Consider the following 8,957-nt stretch of genomic DNA (forward strand, 5'->3'; position numbering starts at 1 on the left):
TGAAATTTTTTTTTGCGCTGACATATATTCCAATATTTATAAATGATTAATGATATTTTTTTTCATTTCTATTGGTTGCATACTAAACTTCAGGCAATGACAAAAAAAGAAGCCTAAAATTAACCCTAGTAACTTTAAAAGTAAGCGTGCTGTGATTTTTTGAAAAAAAAAATTTCCGCTTCGGCGCTAACTCCTGAATGCCGCCAGCATACGAGAGACACTTTGGTAAATAGCGGCTCGGGCGCTTAAGGGATAAGAAAAATTCTTTTGGTATATAAAACCTTACATCTTTAAATTTCATCCCATGTAAGATTATTTTTAGAATATCATATATTTAGAATTAAATTATTTTTTTTTTATTACTTTCTGGCAGCCTAGCACAGCCCAGCCCTAATTGGTATTCAAATGCTAATGTGTCTAAAAGTATAGTAGATAAAAGAAAAATTCTGGCAGATAAACCTTTTCCTTTAAATTTCATGATATTTATTATATTTTAAAAATAAATCTTAATTTATATTTAAAATATCATAAATTCACCTTTTAAATTATTAACCATTAGGTGGTCTACCTTGACACGAGTTAACGCCTTTATGGCCGCCCTACTGATGTACAATTTTTAGAGACGTATAGCAATCAGACTGGCTCTGTTGTTTCTTCTATAAGCCAAGACTCTTCTTTTTATCTGTCTAAACGACTTTTCTGCTGTCAAATGTTTATTAAATAAACAATTTTGCGATTTCAATTATAATATTTTCAGGTCAGCTTCCAAGGTTAGAAATCATGCCCAACTTCCACTCCCAAAGAGATAGTCGAAGTGAGGCACGGTTGGTTCATGTCAGTATTTCACTCGTTTTGGGTGTTTTATGGGTTATTACAGTTTTAAGACCACCCTGATTTTGATTAATTGTGCTATCCTGTGTGTGGATTGTCGATTGCCATGCAATAAGTTATAGGGAGGTTAACCCTTAATGGACGAATATACTCACATGAGTAGTAATAACATGTTTTGGGTGGTGGACAGATTTACTCTTGGTGAGTAACAATAGTACGTGCCATCAATTTTGGGGAATCGGAAGTGATAAAGGCGTCATTACTTCCATAGCCCATAAATTCACTAATGGCAACTTTTAGACTGGCTAAAATCAAGTAGGCAGTTCATGAGAAAGATAGTTGTGATCTTAACTTGAAATGACTACATACTGCCTCCTTGGCTCACATGATGTCTGTAGATTTGCTTATGAATATACCGATGGGTTTAAGTTCTTATCTTTTATGATAATATGTCAGTTATAAATGTAATTTTGCAACGAAAAGTGCTAATAAATATTAGACAAAACATTATAAATCCTAAAAAGTTACTGCAGTTTAGTTCTCAGTAAATTTACATAAATATTTTATAACAACTATGCTCAGAATTTGTTACTGATTTTATTTCTTATCTATTTTGATATTGTGTGAGCTGTAATTATAATTTTACAAAACATAAAATTATTTTTAAAAAATATCTGACTTGCTAAAATTTATGATTGTCTTGTAAAAGAGGCCCCAGAAGTGGTTGTAAATAGTCATTTTCAATTTCTCGTAGAATGGAGGGAAAATTTTTTAGAATTTTTTTTTTTCTTTTTGCACCATGTGCATTTCTATTGATTGGTCTAGTTTGCATCATGTTCATTTTTTACCCTGTTTCCTAAGGGTTAAAATAAGTTGCCATATAGTGAATTTGATCAATTTCATCCAGGGAGGCGCAACTGCCAATACTGTTACTCAGTGGTAATTGGGTTGGGATCCTCACCTGGATTCACACCATATACTCATTGCCTTAAGGGTTTTCAGTCCGTCAAAATTGGACCAGCAGTAAGGGCATGGTTTAACATAAAAATTTCCCCTCGCTCAACGATGTCGGGTGCTTTAGTTCTAAATGTGGAGCAACATGCTGTCCAACTCCACCCTCCTTCAGAGTTACAAGAGCAGTGGTTTCCGTAATTTAATGCCATGCAAAGGTCGTCAGTGGAAGAGGTTGAAGGAGAAAAATAATAGGAGTAGGAGTAGAAAAGTTAAATTTCCCAGAGTTAACTGAATCCACAGCAGAGAGAGTAGGTGAAAAAGAGCATACTCTTCGTGCAGTGTGAATCACAGAGTCACCCACTTGTCAAGGGGTTGAGATCAGAGGGAATTAGAAGATGAGAGTGGATAGACTGTATAAGGAGAAATAGGGGTAAACAGTTGAAACAGATTCAATTACACTTGGGAATTTGTTTTCTTTAGTATCCTTTTAAAAAGCAAGTTAATATCAGCCTTGGTAATTTTACTTTTGGCACAATCAGTATATCTGATATGTATTATATTTTTTATTCTTGATCCGAGTTTTGAATATTTAGGTTTATTATTTTATTTTAAAGGCTGTGATTCGTTTCTGATAAACTAGCTGTTCCATATACCTAGACTTTTGAAGAAGTTTCAAGTAAGTCTTCGTCTTTTGCTAAGTTTCACATCTGTGACATCAATTGCCTTATAAGTGTTTGGACTTTTTGTAAAATAATAGGTTATCCAAACATATTATAATAAGATGTTAAAATATAAAAGAAATTTTAAATATTCCAAAACTAGAAGTGAAATCAAGTGACAGAATATCGGAGAAAGATGAAAATATTTGGAGCACTTAAGTGAGGTGTTAGGCATTTGATGTAATGTTTTATTGCCAAATTTTATTCAATGTATCCATAACATATTTGTTATTTGGTAGCAGTTTCTCTTACGTTGGAATGATAGAATTAGTAATGATTTTGATAGATAATTAAATAGTTATTTTAGGTAAAGGTATTTATATAGGATCAGAAGTTAAATATGGTAATGGGGAGAGAGAGAAGAGAGAGAGAGAGAGAGAGAGAGAGAGAGAGAGAGAGAGAGAGAGAGAGAGAGAGACTGACTCGGTATATTAGTATTTTGTCTAAATTATGAGAAGAAAAGCCATAAGTAACAATTCTATTACGTAATAGATTTAGTGTTGTTCATCTATAAAACAAAGATGAAATAATTGAGAGCCCAAATTTATATTTCATTTTATTATACCAGCCAGCAATCTCTCTCTCTCTCTCTCTCTCTCTCTCTCTCTCTCTCTCTCTCTCTCTCTCTCTCTCTCTCTCTCTCTCATGTGTGATTTGAAGACACCTTTCATATCAAGTATGGCTAGTTATCATTCATCATACTTGTTGACAATTTTTTATTCCTTTAATTGAGGCTGTTATTTGTCAGTACGTAACAAAGTAATATATATATATGATTATATATATATATATATATATATATATATATATATAGAGAGAGAGAGAGAGAGAGAGAGAGAGAGAGAGAGAGAGAGAGAGAGAGAGAGAGAGAGAGTTTTTATTACATTTGTTTGACATTTCCTAAAATAAAATTGATTTCAAAAGGAGCATTAAAATTGATGAGGAATATTATAAAAAAAACTGGGTGTTAGAACACTAATGGCTAATGTTTTCAACGAAATCCGTATATATGACTTTATGTAGCTATAGTATTAAGATTGTTATGTTTGGAAACTGTTTTGGTGTATAGCTGCAAAATTTCCATTTTATGTAAGTTGTATGTGCCCACGAGTTACAGTCATGATAAAAACACACACACACACACACAAAATCAGTACTTAAAATGAATTGAGAGAGATAAGTAGATAGACTATATATGGAGAAGTAAGGGTAAATATTTGAAAAATAATGAAATGAATATGAACTGTGATACAGGAGTTAAACTTTATTAGTTTTTATTGGACGGAACGCAATTTTATGTATCAATATAGACTTCATACTAACTTCATAATTTATTTAATTGAATTTCTGAACTTTTTTTTTTAATTATGTCCACTTTCAGAAACTTAGTTGATATCAAGCTTGGTATTCTTCGATTTTAGGGCATAGTCAATGATTTTGTATAAATGGCGATCTGAACTTATAATATTATAAAAATGAGTTGGGATAAATTGTGTATATATTATTTTATTGCAAATCTAGAGGTGAAATATAGTGATAGAATCTCCGAGAAAGATATAAAAATGGTAGGTACTGATAAGAATGGACATTTACAGTTTTTAGGTATTTGATTTAATATTTTGTGTTTATCATTTGGTAGTAATTTCTGTAAGTTTGTATGGTAGAATTAGTGATGATTTTTGATAGCTAATTAGGTACGCAATTTAGGTAAAGGTTGGATGAAACCAAAAAATTAATCAATGCATTCTATTAGAAAAGCTGACCTTACCTTACCTTACAGACCTTACATCTTGTTCGGGTTGCCCCAGGGTCCCTCAGTGTGAGGCACCTCTAATGTCTACCAGAGAGTTGCTAGTACATCTTCCGGTATATTTTGCATCTTCCAATCTTGGATGGTCTGGGATGCAGTTTAGATATTTGTCGAGCTTATTCTTAAACACATCTACGCTCACTCCTGATATATTCCTCAGATGAGCTGGCAACGCATTGAATAGACGCTGCATTATCGATGCTGGTGCGTAGTGGATTAATGTCCTGTGTTGCTTTCCTTATTTTTCCTGGTATATTTTTGGGCACTATTAATCTACCTCTGCTTGCTCTTTCTGATATTTTTAGTTCCATGATATTTTCTGCTATTCCTTCTATCGTTTCCATGCCTGAATTATCATGTAGCGTTCTCTTCTCCTTTCCAGACTATATAATTTTAAGAATTGTAGTCTTTCCCAGTAGTCTAGGTCCTTAACTTCTTCTATTCTAGCTGTAAAGGACCTTTTGTACACTCTCTATTTGTGCAATATCCTTTTGATAGTGTGGGTACCCATATCATATTGCAATATTCAAGTGGACTACGAACATATGTTTTTATAAAGCATAATCATGTGTTCAGCTTTTCTTGTTTTGAAGTGCGTAACAACATTCCCATTTTTGCTTTACATTTGCCAACAGAGTTGCTATTTGATCATTGCATAACATGTTCCTATTCATCATCACACCAAGGTCTGAGAGAGAGAGAGCGACGCATTAGTATACTTATTTCGGCTCAATCAACAGTCAATTATTTATAACAATTTAGCATTTTGATAATTTCTAATTGAAAGATTAAATATGTGGTAGCCCAAATTTCGCGTAGTATTCAACTATAACAATCTCTCTCTCTCTCTCTCTCTCTCTCTCTCTCGTAGTAGCCATCTTGCTTGGTGAGACGTACCCGCGTGAAGTCACAATAATCAACAGATATCACAAGTTTAACATACGACTAGAATTTGAGAAATATCTAGAAGTGTTCGTGAACTATCGGTGATAAGATTAGTGTGAAAATAGTAGGATAAAGCGTCTTCTAAAGTTAGTTTATCAAGTGTAATACTATAAATCAGAAACAAGATGGCAGTAAGTTCCCAACTGCGGGAAAAGGTGGCGTAATTTGGCGTGTTTAGCAGATTCGCAATACGATGAGGTAGCAGGAAGGGAACTGGCATTTCTCATCTATGAAATCAGCAACAGTCCTAACCAAAAAGATACAAAAGCATTCATAGATATATTAGAAGGATATAATCCTTCAAACTGGAACAAACTCTAATGAAAACATCTTGAAAATAATTGAAGAAGTTCCAAATAAAAATCCAAGTGGTCAAAGAGAACTCATAAAGAAAATATACATAAACCAACACATTCCGACAAAGAAAATGATAAGGTGAATCTTGTGAAATAATACTAATTGATGCATTAGGAAAAAGAATGCCAAAGCATGCAAACTGTGTAAGGTTTGGTGTATAGCATAGTCAATCCACAAAACCTAATCAGAAAATGTGCTGCATGCAACATTCCGACCATCCACAGTGTGCTGAGGTAATACAAGATTTGAGAAAAAGATACAAGAATTTTTTTTGTTCAACATGTCTATCATGGATAGACAATGTATTAAATCAAGATTGTTTAATGTACAAATAGTTGAGGATGAAGAAGAAGAGGAAGAGGAAGAAGAAGAAAGAAAAAGAAGAAGAGGAAAACGGAAGAAAAGTAAACAAAAATGAAAATGACAGAAAAAAATAAGGAAAACAAAGAACAAGATAAAAGTATGGATGCAGAGATACTACATTGATACTACATATGAGGCAATAAAGCAGCATACCTACGAAGAAATAATTACGATATGACAACAGAAAAGCAAATCCCGAAGAGGCTCTACCAGATCTATAACAATGACGGGGAAGAGGAAAAAATAGACAAGAAAGACAAAAATCTGCAAACCTTTTGAAAAAAGAGGGAATTGCAGATTTTGGAGAGATCTACTAAACATCCTACGATATGTCAAACTATGAAATATATGGTAAATGTGCATACTTAGATGGATATGGGGATGATTGCAGAGATCTGCATCCAAAAATATGGTAAAAACCTAAAAAGAAGGAAAGGATGTAAGTTCGACAAAAAATGCAAATATATGCACCCTGTAGCCATGAATCATAATCAAATAAATAACCAACCAAGTAATAAAATCCAAAATAAGAAAGAAACAAATAAAGAGAGAAATCAAGAATATCAGGTAAAAGAGAAAAGCAAACCACCAATGAGATATGCAGAGGTGTCAGCAAAAAATTTCAAAGCATCAGCTCCGAAATTCTACTCAAGAGAATAATAACTGTATTTATTATGCAAGAGGATATTGCAGAAACGGAGAAAATTGCAGATTCAGACACAAAATGAATAATTATGATGAAGGAAGAATCAAATATTATGGAAAAGTTGGATTTTTTAATGTCAGAATTTCTGGAAATGAAAAAAAGAACAACATACCAGAACAGGAAAGAGACATGGGAAAATCCTTATTACTATCAGTATTAAATGAAGGAGAAAACACGCAAACCATCATAGTGATGAATGCGCAGGGTTTAGTTACGAGTAACTCAAAAAGAAAAATAGAGTACTTAGAAGAACTAACCCAAAATGAAAAGAAAATAGATATAATGAATATAAGTGAAACCTGGTATTCCCAAGAGACTGGGAATGATGATCAAATAAAAAGGGTTCCAAACTTATAGATCCAGATAGAAAAAATAGGAATCAAGGGGGAACCGCAATATATGGGAAAGACAAAAAACAAGGAAAAATATATGAGAAATATAGTAACTCAGAATGTGAACTAATAGCGGTAGAATTTGAATCTGAAAAATTGATGAACATAGTAATATATAGACCTCCTAATACTAAAGAGTTTGACTTAATAATTGAAAAATTGGATGATATATGTAGAAATCACAAGGACTGGACTATTCTCCTATCTGGTGACTTCAACTTTCCTTTCGTAGAAATGGAAAGAACGAATAGGAGATTGTGGTTGTACTTATACATATAAAAAAGAGAGTAATAGTAGTGCAGAAGATAAGAGGCAATTTGAAAAGTCTATTAGATATGCTACTAGAATACAACATTTCAAACAAATAAATCACCTGCCAACAAGAAAGGAAAATACTTTAAGACCTAGTATTTGTGAACGAGATGAATTATGTTAAAGAAATAATAGTTTATAATGCGAGTATTTCAGACCATAATGTCATAGAATTAACAGTTCATTCCAAAGCAAGTGAAAATAGAGATAAGCAAGAAATGAAAAAGTGGGAAGGATATGGAAAATACAACTTCTACAGTAAAAATATAAAATGGTCAGAAATTAATGAAGAATTAAACAAAGATTGGGATAACATTTTCGTAAGTGATGACATAAGGGTAAATACGGAGATATTATATAAATATTGGAGATAATAGTGGAAAAAATATTATACCGAAGAAGAAAAGTAAACATCATTCATGCATACCAAGAGACAGAAGGATCTTGTTCCAGAAAATCAGAAAGTGGAAAAAAGGTCTTGCAAAAGAAAAAAATGCATGGAAAGTTATAGAACTAAAAAGTATAAGATAGAAAATGCAGAACAAAAGATTATACAATCAAAAGAAAATGAAAAACGGGACTGGAAAGGAACAAAAAACCCTATTAAATATCAAGCAAAACCCCAAACTATTATACTCATATGCGAAGAAGATGAATAAAAGAAGAATAGAAATAGGCCCTCTGAGAATTGAAGGGAGATTAACGAATGAAAAAAAGGAAATTTGCAACATACTGGCAGAACGATAATAAGAGAGAAATTCACCCCTAGAATAGATAATGAAGATAATGATATAGAAGTAAGGGATGAAAATAGTGAATATTTAGCTGACATAGATATTAATGAAGCTGATATTGTGCAGGCTATTAATGAAGTTAAAAATGGAGCTGCTGCAGGGCCTGATGGAATTCCTGCTATTTTGTTAAAGAAAGTAGTTCATTCTATCGCAAAGCCACTTGCAATATTATTAAGACAAAGTGTAGATACAGGCAAGATATATGATGAGCACAAATTAGCATATATTACCCCTACTTTCAAAAGTGGATCAAGACTAGAGGCAAGTAATTATAGGCCTGTGAGTCTAACATCACATATTATGCAAAGTGTATGAAAGGGTAATGAAGAAAAATATTATGAAACATTTAATAAAAAATAATTTGTTTAATAAAGGACAACATGGTTTCGATACCCGTAAAAAGTACACAAACCCAACTGTTAGTCCACCGTGAAAACATATTCAAAAATATGAAAAGCGGAAATGAAACAGATGTGGTTTATTTAGACTTTGCAAAAGATTTCTGATAAAGTAGACCATAATATATTGGCGAAGAAAACTTAGAAAAACACAATATCGTGGATAAAGTGGAAGGAAGATGGTTAAAAGAATTTTTACACAACAGAAAACAGATAGTTATTGCAAAACGACGAGAAATCGGATGAAGCCAAGGTAATATCCGGTGTGCCGCAGGGTACGGTGTTAGCTGCAATACTGTTTGTTATTATGATTGAAGACATAGACAATAATGTGAAGGATTCGGTAGTGAGTAGTTTCGCAGATGACACAAGAATA

The sequence above is a fragment of the Macrobrachium nipponense genome, chromosome 37 (genome assembly GCF_015104395.2).
Source record: "Macrobrachium nipponense isolate FS-2020 chromosome 37, ASM1510439v2, whole genome shotgun sequence".
NCBI classification, from domain to species: Eukaryota; Metazoa; Arthropoda; class Malacostraca; order Decapoda; family Palaemonidae; genus Macrobrachium; species Macrobrachium nipponense.